General features: G+C 45.4%; 1 long non-coding RNA gene across 1 annotated transcript in view; it reads right to left on the bottom strand.

The window, feature by feature from the left end:
• The window catches only part of LOC141986494 (uncharacterized), a 153,152-nt gene that overhangs the window by 113,650 nt on the left and 16,871 nt on the right, over window positions 1–22,631 (bottom strand). The window contains exon 2 of the long non-coding RNA XR_012639296.1: window positions 13,625–13,772. This is a non-coding gene — a long non-coding RNA (uncharacterized LOC141986494). The remainder of the gene's footprint in view (window positions 1–13,624; window positions 13,773–22,631) is intronic.

The following is a 22,631-nucleotide window of genomic DNA, read 5'->3' on the forward strand; positions in this document are numbered from 1 at the left end:
GAGTGATGGGCAGAATATGCACTTCTTAAACTCCAGGACTCTGGTTATAGTCCTTGTCAGTGGGAGGAAAAAACTCCAAGGTGGAGAAAACTAAGCTATACAAACCATAAAAACTAAAAGTACTAAGACACTAGGAACTATATACAATATTTTCAGTTTGGGATGAAAAAGACTGAGGGAGTTGTGGACACAGAGGATTTTGACTCAGGCCCTGTGGCAGTAAGAAGAGGAACTGAAGAGGTGTCAGTCCTCCCTGCTCCTTATATTCTTAGTTCAGAGGATGAGGAGAAGCAACTGAGCAGGTGCAGACCAACAGACACTACTTGGTAGAAATCTCCATCTCAGGTAGATGGTGCATACATATTCCTAACACTCATCACCGATGAATCATGTCTCACAAAGGCATAATGCCTTCAGGCACCACCACTCAGACTGTGCACCTCCTCCTGCATCCCAGACACATAACTGAGCTCAGAATAAACTTAAAAGTAACACTTAAATTTGGGGCCACAATTTGAAGTTTGTAAAAGCAAGCTTTCACAAGATATATGCACAGAAGTATTTCAAATTGTAATGGAAAGAGGTATTTCAAATAGACATTCCCCTACAGTCTTCTGCAATACAAATATTACAGTCCTGAGAACCTAAAGTATAAACTGGCTGCAAACAAAAATGAATACTAAATTGAAATTAATATTTTTAGCCTCAATAGTTTAAAGTGTGTGACACAAAAACCTCTTACTGCCAGCTGGTAATGGGTTTCAAGAATGTCCTGATTCTAATATGAACATTCTGGTTCACCAAATGAAGTCTCAAATGAAAGCCGAGGTTAGATACTGGTAAGGAGTTATGTATATATACACTGAATATATTTTCTTAGATGCTCTATCAAGCTACAAGTCACCAGGATAGGTGAATAAACAGGTTTTATGTCAGACAAGACATATTTATTTATCTCTGTTGTATTAAATATTGTCAGCAAATCAATGGATGCCCAATTACAAAGTTATCTAAGAGATACGAAGTCAACAAGGAAGCAGCACACAGGAAAAATAAGCCATGAGAGTTTTCCTGTCTGAGTACAGACAATGAACTTCAGGGAGTAAGAGTTCAAGGCAAAGAAGACACCTCCTGATCCCGCACCTAGGAAGTAAAGGGGCAGTGCATTTACGTTCATGAAAATAGGATCGTAGTCAGTCAATCTTATTTGAAACACTGCAGAGGACTGTGGGGCAAGAAATAAACTTTACATATGAGGTTTACCTGTTTAAGTTTAATCTCTAGATAGCATGTTATGATTTTGGTTTTATGTAACTATTTGTTTACAGTATTCTTACTCACTATTATTTGAATATTTGACAAACTTATAACTGTCTTTTTCTACAAATATATCTCAGTGCTGTGATATTAAACAAGGTGCTGATCCTGAAGTGAATCATACAAGCTGGTATGTACACTGTTCCCTCGGGCACAGCAGACGTGGTATTTTTATGAGTGTTCAGTGGATAAGGGATGGAACACTACAGAGGAACTGTTCAAAAAGGGACTCGGGTTCATCTGTGGTTAACCTGTAAGGCAAAGTAAAGGTGGTATAGTCCTGAAGAAACTGTTTGGATGGCTAACAGATCGGTGGTGTCAGGGAGCTGACACCCAGTTAAGCACAAGCAAGATGCCCTCATGCTAGAGGCAGGGGGCAACAAGGTGATCCTCAGTCCTGAGTACCTCAAGAACCATCATAAGGCATTATTAATCACCTACATAAAAAACCTGCTAATAATCTATCATTTAAGGTGGAAGTATGCATTTACATTCAAATTTAATTCTGCATTTTTAGTAATAAGGGTAGACTATTAAGAGATACACAACATATATTTATAATGTACATTGATAACTATCATAGACCAAATATTATATTATATGACTGCATGTATTTTCTGTGCTGGCTGCCAGTAAACAAAACTAAAAAAAATTAAAAAATAAAATTCACACTGATGTACATGCATCTTGGCAGCTCTTCTCTTCATAAGTTATACGTTCAGGTAATTTCTGTAACAAGGCAATATTGTCAGATACTTACAGTGAAAATATAATAGTTTATAGTACCATTATGCAGTATAATCTTAATGATTTGTTCAAATCATAACTCATTGTAGTTTGATCTGCTATCTTGTAAGCATAATCTAACTTCCTAAATTGCATAACTCTCTAAATTTCATATCTTGCTATTGATTCTTCTTTAATACAGAAGTACCATAACACTGCTGGTCACCCTTCCCTCATCCTTGTAAATAGCAAGCTCATAACTGTTTATATACAATACCTATAGAATTCTTGATTCCAAAGAGTTAAATCATGTTTTAGTCCTATTTAATGGCTGTAAACTGTGCCGGTGGCATTGGAGACAGGGTGCGTGAGGTAATATCTTTTTTTGGAGAAATTCTGTTAGTGAAAAAGAGATACACTTTCGAGCTACACAGAGCTCTTCTTCAATAGTGCCATTGATCAGTTATCTTCTCTTAGCAATGGAAAAGCATAAGGTAACTATGCTGATATTTTAATATCCATTAGCAGCCTTTGATACTCCAGACCTTGAAATCTTGACACAGCTGGGGGTCCCAACAGAAGTGGAGAATGGTGCCATGCCTTTCTTCTGGAAAGAGCCCAAGTACAAGCTATGAGTAAGGCTACGTTTATGTCATGGAGGTCACGGAATCCATGACTTCCAGAGACCTCCGTGACATTCTCTGCTTCAGCCCCAGGGGCTGCAGGACTGGAGCTGGCAGCCAGCGGAGCAAGGTTCCAGCAACAGGTGACAGACTCCTGAGGGGGTCCTCCTCAGGGTTCCAGCAACAGGTGACACCCTCACGTGGGGGAAGGGGATGCCTCAGGTGAATGACTGGGGGTGTCAGGGAAGTGATTATTCCCCTCTATTCGGCACTGGTGAAGCCACATCTGGAGTACTGCGTCCAGTTTTGGGCCTCCCACTACAGAAAGGATGTGGACAAATTGGAGAGAGTCCAGTGGAGAGCAATCAAAATTATTAGAGTGCTGGGGAACATGACTTATGAGGAGAGGCTGAGGGAACTGGGCTTATTTAGTCTGCAGAAGAGAAGGGTGAGGGGGATTTGATAGCAGCCTTCAACTACTTGAAGGGGGGTTCCAAAGAGGATGGAGCTAGGTTGTCCTCCGCGGTGGTTGATGACATTACAAGGAGCAGTTGTCTCAAGTTGCAGTGGAGGAGGTCTAAGTTGGATATTAGGAAAAACTATTTCACTAGGAGGGTGGTGAAATCTCCATCCTTAAAAACCTCTAAGGCCCGGCTTGACAAAGCCCTGGATGGGATGATTAATTGGGGTTGGTCCTGCTTTGAGCAAGGGGTTGGACTAGATGACTTCCTGAGGTCTCTTCCAATCCTAATCTTCTATGATTCTCTTTGGGAAATATGTTCACCCTGCAGCTCCTAACTGCTGTGGGCAGAAGTCCCTCCCCCGACAGCTTCCAGCTGTTGCGGGTGTAGGGGGAACCCCACAGCTCCTAGCCACCACAGTGGTGAGAGAAACCATGGATCTGCAGCAGCAAAAGTCAGACAGGTCACAGCTTCCATACATTTTTGTTTATTATCCATGGCTTTTACTAAAAATAATCATGACAAAATCTTAGCCTTACTCATGAGTCATTTATCATGAGGGCTCTCACAGAGTACTGGAGGTTCTTATTGGTAATCTCTCTCAATCAATGCATACACAAAGCTGCTAAGAGAGTTAACAAGGAGACCTGGACCACTGTGTCCTTAATATGCTGATCTTTCCCTGCTCCCCGTCTCATTTATGTCTGATCCAACTGTTGCAGTGGAATGAATGATTCAGTGTCTTTACGAGTCTGAGGCTTGCACAAGGACTAGCTGGCTGAAGCTCAATCTATACAAGACTAAAGCAGTATTGGCAGAATTGAAGAAGTTAAAATCCTCACCAATTTTTCTGGTTACTAGTAGTCATAGGAGTGTGACCACTATTGGTTACCTAGGTTAGCAGTCTGAAGACTCATTTGATCCTGGAGCTGCATTTTGATGTTCAGGTAGCAACAGTGACTAATGGCATTTTGTTTCATCCAAGCATGGTAAGAAGAACGGAACCATTTCCTTCAGCTGCCGCTCTGGCTGTGACCAGGTGCTTAGAATGGACCACACTGAGAATGCCATGCTCAGGGCAGACTGCAAGAAACAGGGCAGGCACACCCCAAAACAAGTGGTTTACACTACAATTAGATTCACAAAACTAGTGACAAAAAAAGAGCTTCTGCAATACCACACAGTTAACAAGAAGCCAAAAGACTGTCCCTTTTAGGCATTCCAGCCCTTGATTTCCATCCAGACAACTGGTCTTCTACAGTGAGAAGTTACTGAAAACCCAATTCACCATACCAATTGGGATTCGTAGAACCTCACCAAGGTAGAGACACTTGACTTGGGGGTAATATATATATATTTCAGATATCACCCAAATATCATGCTGTCAGCCAATCCTTAGTAAACTAAGAATTTATTAATAAAAAGGAAAGAAGAGAGTTAAATGGTTAAAAGATTATACAGAGAGAGAGAGAGAGAGAGGGAGAGGACTGCAAAGTCCTTAGATCAGGTTTGTAGCAGTGATAAATAGACTTTTGGAAGTTACTAGAGACTTGCAAAAGATTGGAAGGTCATCAGTCCATTGTTCAAAATACTCCTTTTAGATTTAAATCCATAGTCCAGAGAAGTGAAGCAGGAATGAGGAAAAATGGAGATGTTCCAGTTGCAATTTATACCCTCTCCCATGCGCATGGAAGAGAAGGTTATTCACCTGGTGCAGTAACTGAGGTTCTTCAAGATGATTGTCCCTGAGGGTGCTCCACTTTAGATGTCTTGGTGCCCTGTGCTTCTAATTAGAGACTTGTGGTAGCAGTGTCCCAGTTGGCCATGCACGCACAGCAGCCATCTCAAACCACTTCGAGCAGCTACCCCATGCGCGCAGCCAACCGCCACCCAGTTCCTTCTCTACCCCAGAGGATCAAGCCGAAACTCCACAGCAGAGGGGAGGAGGGGGGGGAGTGGAGCACCCACAGGGACAACATCTTGAAGAACCTCAGTTACTGAACCAGGTGAGTATCATCTTCTTCTTCTTCTTCTTCTTCAAGGAGTGTCTCTGTAGGTGCTCCACTGTAGGTGACTGACTAGAAATGTCCCTTGGTGGAGAGGAGGGGCTTTGGAGTTTATGTATGTACGGTGGAGAGCACCAATAAACCGAAGCGAGCATCTGCAGCTGACTGCTGTTCCAGGGCATAATGTTTGGTGAAAGTATGAAACGACGCCCAGGTAGCTGCTTTACAAATATCCATGATGGATACATGTTTGAGAAAGGCTATCAGTGTGGATATAGCTCTAGTGGAGTGTGTATGAAGTCCAGAAGGAGCATGCAGATTGTATTTTTGGTAACATAATTGGATAGTTAGAGATCCATTTAGAAAGTCTGTTTGGAAATGGTTTGGCCTCGTGATCGTTCTGTTGTGGATACAAGTAGCCTGGACGATTTTCTGAATGTTTTTGTTCTCTCTATATAGAACGCCAACACTTTGTGGATGTCCAATGTGTGAAGGGACACCTCCCTGTTGTTAGTGTGTGGCTTGGGAAAGAATACAGGTAAGTAAGTGGATTACTTCCTTGAAATGGAAGAGGGAGGCAAGCCTGAATATGAATTTAGGGTGTGGGCATAGAATTACTTTGCTCTTGAGCAATGTGGTATAAGGTGGGTGTGCCATTAGGGCACCCAACACTCCCACCCTTCGTGCTGATGTGATAGCTACTAAAAAGGCGACTTTCATGGATAAGTGTAGGAATGAGCAGGTCGCTAGCAGTTTACAGGGTTTGCCCATGAGGGCACAAGGTTGGGGTCTCACATAGAGGTCGGGTCCCTTAATGTGGGATAACTGTTCTCTATACCCTTGAAAAAGCACTTAGTCAGCAGATGGGTGAAGACAATGAGTCCATCCACCTTGTCGTGAAATGTGGTGATGGCTGATAAGTGCACTCTGAGTGAGCTAGTCGAGAGGCCTGATTTTTTGAGTGTCAATATGTAATCAAGGATAGTGGGTAACGGGGCCAACTGTGGAATGATTTGCTTGTCTCGGCACCAGATGGAGAATCTTTTCCACTTGTGTGCATATGTTTTTCATGTGGAGAGACGTCAGCCGTTAAGTAGAATGTCTTGGACCTCCTTGGAACAGCATGTTTCGAGTTCTGTCATCCCTGGATTAGCCATGCCTAGAGACGAAGTGTTGGAATGTTGGAGGTATCCTGTGTCAGCCGGTGAGGCAGGAGGGGAAGGGTTCATGATCTGACAGCCACCTGGGTCAGGTATGGGAACAATGTTTGTCTGGGCCATGTTGGTGCAAGCAAGATGACTCTGAATTTGTCCTGTCTGCTCTTGTGCAGGACACTACTTAACAGGGACATCAGGGGGAAGGTGTACAGAAGAGGTGCCTCCCATTTGAGGAGGAAGGCATCTGAGAGAGTTGTGTGCCAGTCCCGCTCGGGAGCAGTATTGTGGGCATTTGGTATTTGGATCGTGGCGAAAAGGTCTATAGTTTGCAGAATTTGTGGGTCTATATCCCACTCGTGCATCCATGAGAAGTTCCTGCTGAGGTCGTCTTCTGTGGCATTCTGGTTTCCATGTAGGTAGGATACTGTGATGTGTATATGGTTGGAGATGCACCATTGCCAGAGGCGGACTGCTTCACTTACCTGTGCAGAGCAGGTAAGATCGGGCCTCTCCTTGGCCATTTATATAAAACACAGTCGCCAAATTGTCCATGAGAATCTGGATATTTTTTGTTGCGGATCGGGGGGAGAAAGTGTTGGCAGGCGTTTTGAACTGCTCGGAGCTCCAGTAAATTTATGTGGAGATTTGACCCTCTAGGGACCATCAGACCTGGATGGTGTTGTGGGCCAAATATGCCCCCCATCCTACCAGACAGGCATCTGTGGTGATAGTCACTGATGGGGTTTCTCTTTGTAAGGGAATGCCTGAGCAGACATTTGTTTGTTTTGTCCACCATGTGAGCAAGTCTTTCACTCTGCTGGGCATTGTAAGCTGTCTGTTGATCGAGTGTCTGTGAGGAATGTATACAATGCATAGCCAGGTTTGTAGACATCTCATATGCAGCCTGGCATGTTTCACAACAAACATGGAAGCTGACATGTCCCCTAGAAGTTGTAGGCAAGTTCTGGAGGATGTTTGTGGGCTGTGACTTACTGTTGTGATTAGGTTTGTAAAGGCAAGAAACCATTTTTGGGGTAGCTGTGCTGATGCTGTGACACAGTCGAGGTGTGCCCATATAAAGTCCAGTTGTTTGGTTGGGGTCAGGGTGGATTTCTGTAGGTTGGTTTGTAACCCTAGGTTTGTAAATAGGGTTAGAGTGGCGTGAACTGCCTCGATGTATGTCGGTGCTTTTAGCAGGCAGTCGTCTAGATAGGGGAATGTGGTCACACTCTGCTTGCGAAGATGTGCTGCTGCAACAGCCAGTACTTTGGAAAAAACCCTTGGAGCCACAGAGAGGCCAAAGGGAAGTACCTTGTATTGGTAGTGTAGGTTGCCCAGAGTAATCGTAGGAATCTCCTGTGCGCCAAGTGGATAGTGATGTGAAAGTAAGCATCCTGTAGGTCGAGGGCCGAGAGCCAGTCTCCTTTCTCCAATGCAGGAATTATGGTTACTTGAAGCGCTGTGTTCTCACGAACTTGTTCAGTTTGCATAAGTCCAGAATGGGCCTCCATCCACCTGTTTTCTTCGGAGTGAGAAAGTAATGCGAGTAGAACCCCCAACCCCTGTGCTGAACTAGTACTGGTTCCACAGCACCTAATTGTATTTCCTGCTGTAACAGGTACTCATAAGATGGGTCCTGGAAGAGAGATGGGAAATGGGGGTGAGTAGGTGGAAGGAAAAGAAAGGGTATGGAATAGCCCTTCTGTATAATTTCCAGAACCCCCTTGTCTGTGGTGATGGTTCTCAAGACTGGGTAAAAGGGTGTAAGGCCGTCCCCAAATGGGCTGGAAATTAGAGGTGACTCTGGAATTGGAGAATGTGGGGCTCTCGTGTCCTCGACCAACACTTCAAAATGTTGCTTTGAAGCGGATGGCTGAGACGTAGACGACTGCTCCTGCGTCTGACGGCGTCTCATCTGGCGCTGCTTGAGGCATTGATTGTAACGTCATTGAGGCTGCGTGTAAGGGGAAGGACGGAATCATTGGTTGTAGAATCTGCCCTGTTTCTTTTTGTTCACAGGCATATAGATTCCAAGTGTCTTTAGTGTCGCCTGGGAGTCCTTCAAGGTGGGTAAGGAGACGTCCGTGCTCTCTGCAAACAACTGTTGCCCCTCAAAAGGTAAGTCCTGTACTGTCACCTGAACTTCCTTGGGGAAGCCAGAGAAATGGAGCCATGAAGCCCTGTGCGTGACAACGGACATGGTGATGGAGCAGCCCGCCATGTTGGCGGAATCCAGAGAAGCCTGCAGAGCAGTTCTGGCAATAAGGAAACCTTCTCCTATATCGGCTTTATATTGTTCTTTTTTTGTCAGCTGGGATGTACTCAATAAAAGAGGACATCTGAGGAAAAAATGGTGTGTGTGTACTTGGCCAGTAACGCAGAATAGTTTGCTATGTGAAACTGGAGGGTTGCCGATGAATAGGCTTTCCTGCCGAAGAGGGTCTTGGTGTTTCCAATCTTTATCACAGGGGGTGGTTTTGGTTTGATGTTGCTTCCCTCCTTTGATTAACTGCCTCTACCACCAATGAGTTTGGAGTAGGGTGGTTAAACAAAAACTCAGCTCCTTTAGCTTGCACATAGTACTTCTTGTCAGATCACTTACAAGAAGGTGGGGCCATGGCTGGAGTCTGCCATATGGTTTTTGCTGGGTCCACGAAGGCAGCATTAGTGCTATCTTGGCTGACGGAGAAGCTTGCAATATATCTGTCAGCTTATGTTGAGTCTCTGGTAACTCAGCCAGTGAGTTGTCTAATGAATCAGCTACTCTTTTAAACAAATCCTGAAAGGATTTGAAGTCATCTCCCAATGTGGAGGGAGGCGGCATTATTGTTTCATCCAGAGACGAAGTCGGGATGTGGGAAGGTGGGAGGGTGTCACCCTCCAGCCTGCCCGCAGATTCTTCAGCTTCCTCCTCCAGCAGTTCTGGGGAAGCTGGAGCAGATGGAGGAGGCGATCGCTGTGTCCTGGACCTAGATGGATTGGATGGCTGGGTGTTTGGGATTCTGAATAATGCCTAAGGGTCCCAGTATGCCCACGATGGTGGTAAGGCCATGGGAGGGGGCACCCATTGTGGGGGTTGCCAATCCATGCCCTGTGGCCGAGAGGGTCCAGGTTTAGGAGAGGTGTGTCCACTCCTGTCTCCACTTCCTCCTCCTCATCACTGGAGAGAGGAGGGGCCAACACAACGAGTGTAGTGATAAAGTTTGGCCCTGACCTGGCCAGGGTACCATCGGTGCCAAAGAGTGGAGTTACCGGGGTGGAAGCAATGAGGAGGTCTGCATGGCTGACAAACTGTTGCAGTACTGGGAGACGCGGTGCCGGCAGCGCAGGTAAGCTCAGGCTGGGAACCAGAGGGAGCGTTGTGGGTGCCGCAGACTTGTCATATTGTATTAGTGCAGCAGGTGGAGCCATAGCGCTGCTCTGTGACTAAGGTTTCTGTTCCCTCAGTGCCAAGCTATGAGGCTTAGTTTTGCTGCTACGAGAGCAAGACCGCACAGGGTCTTTTGCTCCTCCGGACGTTTCAGTACCAGACAGTCCTGGTGCGTCGCAGTCCAGCACTCTGGGTGCTGTCAGTACCGGGGCAGTTTTGCAGTTGGGGATTGCTTTTTTGGAGGTGACTCCTGGTGTGGCGAGGAGTGAGACCACTTTTTTGTGGCTTTGGTAGGACCAGGGTCCTTAGCAGCCATTTTTGCAGAGGACCTCATCTCTGCAGGTGAGGACAGGCGAGGTGGTGTCCTGGACTTGGGTTCGGAGGCATCTCTCCATCATTAAAAGTTTTAATTGGAGGTCCCTGGCCTTTCTTGTCTGTGCTGTGAGTTTCTTGCAGTGGGGACACTTTTGGGCAATGTGTGTCTCCCCCAGAGAACGGACACACTGCGAATGGCTGTCTGTCACTGGTATTGAGAGTCTGCAGATCAGACAGTGCTTGAAACCTGGAGAGCCAGCTATGTCCGAGAGGCTAGCTGAATAAAGAATGGGAACAGTCCCCGTCTAATGCCTCTTCAGCGACTGCCCACCTGACGTGGGAGTGGAAAAAGGGAAAAGGTTTTCTTTGCTTTTGTTTTTTTAAATGTGAAAACGAAAAAAATAAACGTAGAGATAAACAATGAGGAAAATTAACTGAGAAAAGGGCAGAGAGTAAAGGAATATGAGAGTAGATAAGTGCGCTGCTGTTGTCGGTAGATAAGGGACTGGGTGGTGGTTGACGAGGTAGCTGCTCAGCGCGGCGTGAGATGGCTGCCATGTGTGCGCGGCCAACTGGGACACTGCTACCACAAAACTCCGACTAGAAGTGCAGGGTGCCAAGACCTCTAAAGTGTAGCACCCACAGGGACGCTCCTCAAAGAAGAAAGTTACTTGCAAAGAGAGAGTCTTAGGTCACATGTCCACATCACATGTCCTTACATGTTTTGCTGAATCATGGGGTAGCCATTGGCTCCACGCTGTCTGAGGCATCCTCAGGGAGGCTCCCTGGAGAATTGATTCCTCTTAATGGCCCATCCCCACCTGAATGGTCCATCAACACTGGGCTGGCTAGACTGGATGTAAATATATCTTGTGGGTATCAAAACAAGAACAAAACATACGTTTGAGATACAAATACATAGCAAATATTCATAACTTCAGATACAGTGATGATACATAGACTGTAACTTTTCCATTTACACCTTTACATAATACACTTTATACAAGATTTGTTGCAGTTGTATAACAGTGGTAATATCAGATGATATGGTCATCCTCAGTCATACTGCACCACACTGGCTACATTCCATTGTCATCAAGACTGGACTACTGCAAGGTTTTCTACATCAGGTTAGATCTTGAGACCGCCTAAAAACTTACATTAGTACAGAATGCTAAGCTGCTTATGAGTGTTTTGTGCTGCGAGCACATTAACACCAATGCACTATTAATTTTCCTGGCTGCCAACTACTTTCTCTATAGAGTTTAGTTTTAACTTAATTAAGCCCTGAATGTTTTAGATTGTTACTGAAGAAACAGCTTCTCTCCCCATGCAAGATGTGAAGGAGTAGGGAGTGGGCAGTATTGACCTGGGAATGTTGCACAAGAGTTTTACTGGTACTGTCTGCATTGGGGCTAGATGGTGGTGGGATATCAGGGTGTGACTTCACTTGAGGGATGATACGTGAGGATGTAACCTGAGCCCAGGAGGGGGTTGGGGCCAGGTGACACCTTCTCCCCAGGAAACTGGACAAAGGCTGGAGGAGGAGGCGGGGTGTGTGGCTGGGTGAGACTGCTGGAGGGGGTTTCAATTTGGAGCTGGCTGGTGAAACGGAGGGAGGCCCAGCACTGGGGTCTGGGCTCCCTACCCCCCAGGATGGACCTGACTGAGGAGTCCTGTTTCCTGTACCCACAAGCTCTATTTTGGACTGTGTTCCTGTAGTCTAATAAACCTTCTGTTTTATTGACTGGCTGAGAGTCACAGTGAATAGCAAGAAGTGAGGGGGTGGGGTGCAGGGCCCTGACTCCCCCACATTCTGTGACACAATATCACTGCAGTTTCGATCAAATGAAGCACAGTAGCTGAAGTTCCCCTGCTTCAAATAAAAACAGGGTTCTTGGTAGAGTTTTTTTCCATGTTTGACTGGAACTTGCTCCCCATTTTGGTCTGACAGAACCCGGATCAGTTCACTTTCTAGGAATGCATAAAGCCCATCATTTCTCTCCAACATTTGGGAAGAGATTTGGTTGAGCACTATAAGGTGATCTAACAGGGCTATTAGGGTTTTTTGTATTATAGCAGCCAAGTGTTATGTTACTCTAAGGGCAGTCCACTATATGTGATAGGCTGTGAGTTTTATTTTTGTATCTGAACTTTGTAAAAAAGTGCCTAAGAGCTAGGGATAGATACTTAAATATGAATAGGACACATTTTATAATTTTATTTTGATCCCAAAGATAACAAAAAGGTACCATGTATTAACTTCATAAAGCAGGACCAATAAAGTTTTGATTAATTCAGGACTCAAATCCTTTAGACAGGTTCCTTGCATGCAGCAACTAGAGCTAGTTGAAATTTTTCAAATGAAAAGCTGCTCCCCTCATTCAATGCACAGAAAAGAAAGAATGTTTTGGGAAAAAAAAGAAAAAGAAAAAGAAAAACTTCACCAAAAAAAAAATGCTGATATGTTCACAAATGTAACATTTTTGGTAACCAAGGACTTATTACTGACCAGGGACTTAAAAAAAAAAAAAAAAAAAAACAACCCACGGGCCATTCAAAGTGTGTAAAATGGAAAGACACTTCGAATTTTGTTTTCGTTTTTTGACCAGCTCTAGCTGCAACCCTGATCAGTCTGATTCTGTGATGGGTTCTGTCCTCGCAAACTTCAGAAATACAAGTAAACAGAAAAATCATAGTTAAGCTGAATCTTTCTTAAATGTGTTGGAGGCACAATGTTATAGCAAGTGCTCTGTTTCATATGAGCTGTGAAACTAAGATCCTGACCATGTACCGTCATTATATTCTAACACACTTTTCACAAGATTAGGAACATTTTTAAAATAATCCCCTCAAAAACTCCCCCCACAATCATCTCCATGCCTTGTTCCTTATGTATGGAATACCTTCTATGAATGAATTCATAAGGCCATTACCCTCTCCTCCTAATCTCCCTCAAAACCCTCCTTTACTGCAATGATTACAAGAAATCTAATCAGTGATGCCCAGTTTATGTGACAGTCCAAGAATAGCTGGTTTTTGTTCATATTTTAAATCTACACTTGCAACCATTAGCAGCCTTCAAGTTGTGCAAGTGTTACCTATGTAACCATGCTATTTTATTGCCCTGTCCATGCTCCCTCCCTTTTTATCTGTCTCAGACATTTGTTATGACTTGTCTAAATCTAGATTGTCACTTATTAGGCATATGTTCAGGTCCGATCAGAGTGCACACCAATCCTTACTGAGGTTTCTAGTCTCCATCATAGTAGACAAAATGGAAATAATGATAGACTACTAGGAAAAGCAGTGGACTCAACATTTGTGCAGCTCCCATTAATGGAGTCAGGGGAAGGTCTCTGCAAGCGCAAGAAGTAGACCTTCACTTTTAGTTGTTTGTTTAAATGGAAACAGATTCTCATGTAATCACTTGAATCCAGGAGCCGGGGCTTTAAGAAAAGCACCAAATCCCCTGAGACTGACAGAAATTGCAAGAATTGGTAATGATGGGCTGGGGATGAGCTGGGTGGGAGGAGCATGCACTTTTCCAGTCTGCAGCTGATGCTGAATATCCCTCCTTTATTTAAGCACAAACCCAACTGTGTCCCACCCCCACCCCACCCCACCCCACCCCACCATGTATCGATACCTGTAAGGAAAGGCAACACCTCTTGTTCATGTTCAGTGAACTGGGTCCCATTCTGGAATTTCTTCTAGGTAGGTTGGCTTAGTGCACAGCCTGTGAGTCCCAGAAGATCATGCCCATATAATTTATACAATTAAATATCATCCAGCACCTTTTGGAGAAATTCAGAAAAGGAAAGAGTTACAGAAGACTGTTACTTTTAGATTTTCATGTCCTTGTTTTGCTAACTTTTGTCACAATTTAAATACTACAGTAGTGTTTTGTAGGATTTTCTTCTTTGTATTTAAGCCCTCTTTAAAAAAAATTCATGAATAGCTACAAACTACATTAGCCTGAGTAAATATAGACTTAGCCAGTATTATACATAATTAGGATAAGCTAGATCTATAAATCAGTCATTTTAAGGAGTATCTTTAGTGATATTGTTGATTTTGCACATTAATTAAAAATTACAGAATAAACACTGTAGTCTGATATAAAAAAATTCAAATCAATACTTTAAGGCAGTGTTTCCCAAACTTGTTCCGCCGCTTGTTCGGGGAAAGCCCCTGGCGGGCCGGGCAGCTTTGTTTACCTGCCGCATCTGCGGGTTCGGCCGAGAGTGGCTCCCACTGGCTGTGGTTTGCTGCTCCAGGCCAATGGGGGCTGCGGGAAGCAGCGGCCAGTACATCCCTCTGCCTGCGCCCCTTCCCACAGTCCCCATTGGCCTGCAGCGGCGAACCGCGGCCAGTGGGAGCCGCAATCGGCCGAACCCCCGGACGCGGCAGGTAAACAAACCGGCCCAGTCCGCCAGGGGCTTTCCCCGAACAAGCGGCGGAACAAGTTTGGGAAACACTGCTTTAGGGGCCAAAGAAAAAACATATAAGCTATCTCTCTACCATAACTCAGATACTGTCAGGCACTGCCTCCTGGTAATCATGCCTAGTGGTTGGAGTGGAGGTTGAAGCCGCACATCAGGTTGGGACTGGGCCAAGGGTGGCTCTGGAATCGAGATCTGAGGACAGGCTGGGGTCAGAACCAAGAACAGAATCTGTAGTCAGGACAGAATCGGTACCATAGCTGGAGTCCAGGTGAAAGCCAGGGGTCAAAGCAGGGCAGTCAGAGTCCAGAAAGAAGCCAAGTCAGTAGCATAGCCTGGGTCCACATATAGGCCAGAGGTCCAAGCTGGGTCATCAGAGTCCAAGGGTACAGGGAGAGTCGGGAAATGGAGGCAAGACTGGAGCAGGTCAGTAACAGGGCTGGAGCAAGGACAAGGTCATGACTGGAACAAAGCTTGGGCAAGGCTGGGGCAGGAACAGGAACAAGGTCAAGAGCAGTCTGATACACTGCAAGGCAGCAGGAGGATTCCAGCCAGGTACTGCTGTTGCAGACTGATCTGCAGCTCTGGTGGGGTTGGGAAATACTTGACCTAGGGTCTGTCAAGGATAGGCTGCTGTAGGAAAGGTAAGATAGTGCAGCTGAGTTGTTGCCACATGCTTGAGTGATGACTCACTGTTGGAAGAGCACCTGTTGAGTTCCTTGGGGCAGGAAGGTGCCAGCCTGCTCACATCTAAAGGCCCCTCCCCCAGCCTATGGCGAGGAGCTACCAAACCCAGAACTCAAGTAAATTTGGGGAACAACAAATAAGAAAAAACAGGGTGGGAGTGAGGGTCACAGGGTCAAAAGCAGGGAGCCAGAGGAGGACATCAAGCAAAGAACCCCAGACAGCGTCCACTGCTCCTTGAAGGTGTCCAGAGAAGCAGTGGACACAGCCCAGAGGAACTCTGCCTGGATACATGACCAAAGGGAGGAATGTAAATAAGCCCCCACAGTTGCACAGCAGCTCCCAATCTAATATCCTCCTCCCGGTATGGTGGATGGCCGCCGTAGCCAGCACCAGGAGGAGGGCAACAAGGAGGTTTCATGACTCCATGGAGCCCAGACGGGGTGGGCGAATATCAGGAGGTGTGGGGAGAAGTGCAGCCAAAATGTGAGAGGGTTCTGTAGGAGCCAGAAAAGGGGCTACAACCTGGCACACTCAAGGCAGATGTACGCCAGGGTCTCCCTCACATCGCAGAAGGGGCAAGTGTCGGGGGGGGGTCAACAATGCCAGGTACATGCCCGTGTTCACAACTTCATGAAGGAGCCACCAACCAATATCCCTGGCAGACTGGGGGACCAGGGTGGAATAGACTGGTCCCCCCAGGGTTCCTCACCCTCTACTTTGTATCCGGGCGGGATGCAAGGGTGAGCAAATAAAGAATACAGAGCACAAGCTCGTATGTTTCCTAGGCACAGTTCAGAGATGGGCCAGCTGCAAGTCATGCAGCCGTCTCAGGGTGTTGCAGACGGGACGGCCAGGAGGCTTGCAGGGCAGGGGCCCGATGGTGAGGTGTGGAGGGCCAGGGGTGGGCAAGGAGCACCCTCCCACAGGACCCACTCAAGGAAGACCCAAGAGGCAGGTGGTAAGGATGCCCTTTCCTCCTGAAGCATATCCTGAGGAACAAGGGGCAGAGAGTCCCATGTGCTGGTTGAATGCCAGGGGATCCACCCAGTCCCTCCTGTCGTAGTCCAGGTCTCTGATCCTGGTGATATCTGCCAGGACTAACCTCCGGCACACCGAGGGGGACTCCGCCACCTGCGCACCAAGCTAGGGAATGTGTAGTACAGTGGCTCTCAACCTTTCCAGACTACTGTACCCCCTTCAGGAATCTTACTTGTCCTGCGTACCACCTAGTTTCACCTCACTTAAAAACTGCTTGCTTACAAAAAAAAAATCAGACATAAAAATCCAAAATGGCACAGCATGCTATTACTGAAAAACTGCTTGCTTTTTCATTTTGTTTGTATGAAATTAGTTTGTGCTGACTTTCCTAGTGCTTTTTATGTAGCCTGTTGTAAAACTAGGCAAATATCTAGATGAGTTGATGTACCCCTGCAAGACCTCTGTGTACCCCCAGGGGTACATGTACATTTGGATGAGAGCCATTGGTGTAGCAGGAGCTCCTTGAGGAGTTCCTCCCCCTTGGCAGCCGGCAAGGACCTGGTCACTGAGATCAGCTTCCAGGTTCTTAGGAGGTCCTGGTAAAAGACCGGCAGCTCAGAGAGGTCTCATAGAAGACCCCTTGGATGGAGATAAAAGAGCTGCCGGTTGTATTGGAGCCCTCGGAGGAAGACGTGTGCCAGTGCGCTCCACACCGGACTACCTGCACCATAAAGGAATCTTTACAGGGCTTGGAGGTGGAAGACATGAACCTGATTGCAAAGGCAGAGCAGGCCTGTCCCTCCTATTCCAGGGGGAGACTCAGGATCCCCACAGACACCCAGTACAGCCCTGACCAAAAGAACTCCAGAATTTTCTTCTAGACGCAGACTCGGGTACCCGGGGGTGGGCTCAAGGTGTTGAGCCACTGCCAGACCATGAACAAGACCAACTGGTTAAGCATCAGAGACCTCCCCTCTGGCAGTCCCATCCACCTCAGCAGCTGCTTAGACACGCTGTCCTCTAAATCATGCCAATTCTCTGGAAAGGAGGAATGGGTGGAAAGGTAGACACTCAGATGGCCTGGACCACAGGTGGGAGGGAGCTTGCCTGCCAACCACCCCGACCATCAGGCCAGAGCTCTTGACCCTGTTGGACCTGGGCAAAGGAGGCCACAGAGTAGATGGCTTGGCAGGCCACCACCCCCGCCAGGTCGCCCGGGTCCTGGACCACAGGGAGCATGTTCTCAGCATACGCGGACAGGACCACCAACAACCTCGGGTTGCCAGGTATCCAGTTATTGACTGGAATGTCCAGTCGAAAGGGGACCCTGGCTGCTCTGGTCAGCACCACCGACCGGACCGTTAAAAGTCCAGTCAGCAGCGCAGCAGGGGCCTGGGGCTAAAGCAGGCTCCCTGCCTGCCCTAGCTCTACACGGCTCCTAGAAGCAGCCACCAGATCCCTGCAGCCCCTAGGTGGTGGGGTGGACAGGGACTGGGAGGCTCTGTGTGCTCCCCCTGCCCCAAGTGCTGTTTCCACAGCTCCCAATGACCGGGAACTACAACCAATGGGAGCTGCGGGGGGGGGGGGGGTCCTGCGGGCACAAACGCAGCTTGCACCACACAGAGCCGCCTCGCTGTCCACGCGCCTAGAGGCTGCAGGTACCTGCTGGGCAATTCCTTGGAGCTGGGTAAGCACTGCCAGGACCCCGCACCCCAACCCCCTCCCTGGAGTCCCCTCCTGCACCCCAAACCCCTCATCCCTGGTCCCACATCCAGAGTCCACCCCCCTGCACTCTAAACCCCTTGGCCCCAGCCCAGAGCTCCCTCCTGCACCCCAAAACCCTCATCCCTGTCCCACCCCTGAGCCTGCATCCCCAGCCCAGAGCCCATACCACCTCCCACACCGCAACCCCGACAGATGGGGGACATGGAGCAAGCGGGGGACAGGGCCTTGGAGAAGGGGCAGAGCAGGGGTGTTCAGTTTTGTGAGATTAGAAATTTGGCAACCCTGCGTTGCAACCCTGGCTCGCAGAGCACCTACTGGAAGGGCAACTAAGCTAGCAGCTCTGGTTTGGCTGTGGGTTTGCCTCACAGATACTCATCTCCATGTTATAAAACTGAAATTGCAAATGTGATACCAGCTCTCACATCATGCGTATAAATAGCTTAGATTCTGAATATGTGTAACTATACCCAAAATGTGTTAAAATTACATATATCATTCAGTTACAAACAAACAGCCAGCCACAGTGCAAGATTCATAGATTCCAAGGTCAAAAAGGCACAGTGAGTGTATAAAGTGGAGTTGCATCTGTAAATGTTGTTCTGCTTTTGGAATGGATGGATACCACATAAACCTTTTTGATTTAACAGGCAGAAAAATCCAAGAAATACCACTGAATTCTGGTATTCTTGAGCTCAAGATGTCCCTTGCTACAGCCTTTAGCTCCAAATGAAGTTACTTCATCACAAGTAATAAATCAGGTTTGAAATGGAACAAAGACTTTGTCCCTAGAACTATGAAACAAACTAAATTTACCTTAAAGTCTCCCCAATGAACAAGCAAGAGGAAAGCAGTTATTTCTATCCCAATAGAAGTTTTATTAATCCAAAGAGAATAAGTTTTTATTAGACAATCAGTATGAGTGATCCCTCAAATTGCTGAGAGATGCAGGGACAACATTTAAAGGTAAAAAACAAAAAAAACAAAAAAATTTCAAGCTCTCTTCAACTTTACAACTATCATTACTGAATCTGTAAAACAATTCCTTCACAGAGAAATGACAAGGAAGCACATGATGCATCCAGCACGTTCAGACAATTGAGTTACCATAGAGCTCATCCACAAGTGTAGAAAAAATCGTTCCTGGAAAATGTGGCAGGCTGACCCAAGTATTATTTGTACGGTGATTGCACCCATAACCAAGGTTTGAAGGTCCATCCAGCTCAGCACTGTTTATCCATAATGAAAAGACTGTACCTGCCACAAAGAGCATACAATTTACATATATATTACACACACGCACTATGTGAAAAGAACATTATTCAGGTTGCAAAGTCAAGCACTGAAAAATTAGAAAATGCCAGAATTAATGTTACCTGTGCAACCTTATTTCACCCACCTTGTTTCTCTGTATTATGATACAGTCTTTAATTACAAGATCACATTTTCCCCCTCACAGGCTTGTTAGCTCTGCAGAGCCAATACAGCCTGGGGAGAATGAACTGGACTATATTTGAGTTTATACATTAAGATTCAATTTAATGGACAAATTTTAGCCTCTGAACAGGCTTAGAAAACACCATGGTAGATACGTCTGCACCTAGTCTACACTAGTGCTTCTACCATTGCTAGCACAGGCAGAGCTTCACCAGCACAAGAGTAAATAGTGTAAAAGTCCTACCGAACACAAGGCTAAAATATCTGTGCAACTCCACTGAAGCAGTTGCATGAAGGACTGAATTTGGTCCTCTATTACCATTGATGAAGAACTGTGGAAACATTTTGTCCATATGCTATCAAGTTAGTCAGAGAGACCTGTCCTTCTGGAATGAAATAGGGTTCCTGTAACCCTACTGGATAACTCTCTAATAGAGATTTCCCCCATAACAAAAAACCTGAAAGTTGGAGACCTAAAACCTAGCCTGAGAAGGAAGCCTGGTGACTGTAAGAATTCAGAACCAGGAACAGACAAATATCAGCAAAAACTTGGTCTATCAGGCCCATAATCGTGACGCTGTCAGTATTCTATTCAGTTTCAATTCTGAGGAGATTTGTACATTAAAAGCACATGAAAAAAGAAACCACTGGGTGAAAGATACATAGAAGTCATCCAGGTAGAGTCATCTTCGCCTAGCGTCTACTGCAGAACAACAAAAGTTGTTCACATCAGTAAGGAATTTCAAGCCAGCCCATTTCTCCATAAAAGCCCAAACACTTCAGATTAGAGGGCCCCATTATGCCAGGTGAATTGACAGATGGCTTAATCTGTCCGCTAAGGAGATTCATTTTCCAAGGCAGATGATGGAGGAAGGAGATGAATCGCCTAACTCTAGCTCTAACTCCTGTTTTCCCCCTTTTGCTCGTCACTGTAGACAGTTTACTGCAGTACTGTTAGTTCACCCTTGATCCACCTTCCTTATTACCTGGTTCCAAGGGGCTCACTCATTCTCCCTGAAATCCTAGGAGATTTGTATATACTGTTCTCTCTAATCTATCACTTTTTAGTCCAGTTCTGTGAAGAGCTTCTGTCAAGGTTCCTTCCCCACTCTGAACTCTAGGGTACAGATGTGGAGACCTGCATGAAAACCTCCTAAGCTTACTTTTACCAGCTTAGGTTAAAACTTCCCCAAGGTACAAACTATTTTACCCTTTGCCCTTGGACTTCCACTGCCACCAAATGTTTACCTGGGTTTATTTTATTAGGAAAGTGTTGTTTGGAAACGTCTTTCCCCCCAAAATCCTCCCAACCCTTGCACCTCACTTCCTGGGGAAGGTTTGGTACAAATCCTCACCAATTTGCATAGGTGACCACAGACCCAAACCCATGGATCTTAAGAACAATGAAAAAAACATTCAGCTCTTACAAGAAGAATTTTAATAGAAGAACCAGTAAAAAAGAAGTAACAATAAAAAGAATCACCTCTGTAAAATCAGGATGGTAAATACTTTACAGGGTAATTAGACTCAAAACATAGAGAATCCCTCTAAGCAAAACCTTACGTTACAAAAAGACACACAGACAGGAATATCCATTCTATTCAGCACAGTTTAATTTCTCAGCCATTTAAAGAAATCATGATCTAACGCATATCTAGCTAGATTACTTACTAAATGCTAAGACTCCATTCCTGTTCTGTCCCCGGCAAAAGCATCACATAGACCGACCCTTTGTTTTTCCCTCCCCACAGCTTTTGAAAGTATCTGGTCTCCTCATTGGTCATTTTGGTCAGGTGCCAGCGAGGTTATCCTAGCTTCTTAACCCTTTACAGGTGAGAGGAGTTTTCCTCTGGCCAGGAGGGATTTTAAAGGGGTTTACCTTCCCTTTATATTTATGACAGCTTCCCTTTGTCTTATGACCACATAAGAGACATCCTGGTACAAAGAAAAGTGGAAGACAAAGATCCAGCAACCCTAAATTGTAAGCACCTTTCTGGAAGAGGCCAACATAGCACTGAGCTGTACTCAAAGTGAGCTCTCCTCCTACTCTCCACTTAACTTTTCAATTCTCTACCCAGTCTCTAAGACAGACTGTGGTACTGCCAAATAAGCCATGGAAACCTCTCTCCAGTTTAAAAAAAAAAAGGGGGGGGGGGTTGGGATAGCTATCTTCTTCACAAATACTGGTAGGCAAATCCTCACCCCACATATACTGATCAGAAATGAAAAGGAGCTGGCAAAGCCAACAACCCTACTGCTACAGACTCTAACGTGGACACTCTGGCTGTTTACTGACAGTTTTGACAGTTAGCTGTTCGCCTGGAGCGGACACAATCATCCCTTGGAAATTTGCACCCTGTGAACTGCTGGTGAAGATAATGTTTTTGGGAGTAGATACTATGGGGATAAAAGGATTTAACTCAGCTCTGAGGTTAACAAAAGCCTGTGATGGAAAAATGGGTACAGTGAGGAAGCAAGCAAACAAGGATACATGGAGACAGTTTCAGATGTGTAGTGGGAAAAAAAAATGATTCCAAACACCCCACATAAAAACAAATCAAAAATCCCTGAATGGCTTGATGCTAGCAGAGAAGGCTTTAAAAAAAAAATAAGAAGGAATTTTACCCAAAGTGGGGGTGGTGTTAAAAAACATGTATTACTTTTTACTTTTATTTGCACTATTTATGTTTTTGCTGTATCCCCTGAGCTTGAAATAACCTATTTCTAAACACCCTAGTTTCTATGTATTGTTCTTCTCTTCTTACTGGTATCTAGTATTTACTACAGCTCCTAATTTAGTATCATCTTCAAATTTAACAGGCTGTTTACCCTTTTTTCCTGATTACAATAAATATGTTCATTAACACACAGCATCCCTACGTAATATCCTGGATACATTACAATTAGTTATTTTTAATAGTTATAAATTTGAACATTCAAACCAATCTGTGGATGCAATTACATCAACAAAATCTCAGTATTACCAACTGTTTATACTCCTTCATAGTTTTCAATCCATGTAACAATCTTCATATTCAAACCAATGTGAATTATTTACACAAGTAGTATTACATGAGATGGGTATCAAATGCTGTAATGAAATCCAGACATCTACATCTGAATAAAATTTAAGCAGGCTTTCAAAAGTGGATTTTCCTTTTACCTAGCCAACTTCACCAGTTGTGCAAATCCCTTTTATATTTTGCATCAGCAATCCAATGGACCGTAACAAGTTCCCTGAACAAAGTACAGCAAAAACCATAATTCTGCATGTTCATGAGACTGGCATTGAAGTTTATCAAAAAGCCTAGCTCTAGTTTAATAATTCAAGTTTTGTTATTTAAAAAAACCACTCTTACTTGTAACACATAAAAGTCACAAGCTTTA

The sequence above is a fragment of the Natator depressus genome, chromosome 1 (assembly GCF_965152275.1).
Source record: "Natator depressus isolate rNatDep1 chromosome 1, rNatDep2.hap1, whole genome shotgun sequence".
NCBI lineage: Eukaryota > Metazoa > Chordata > Testudines > Cheloniidae > Natator > Natator depressus.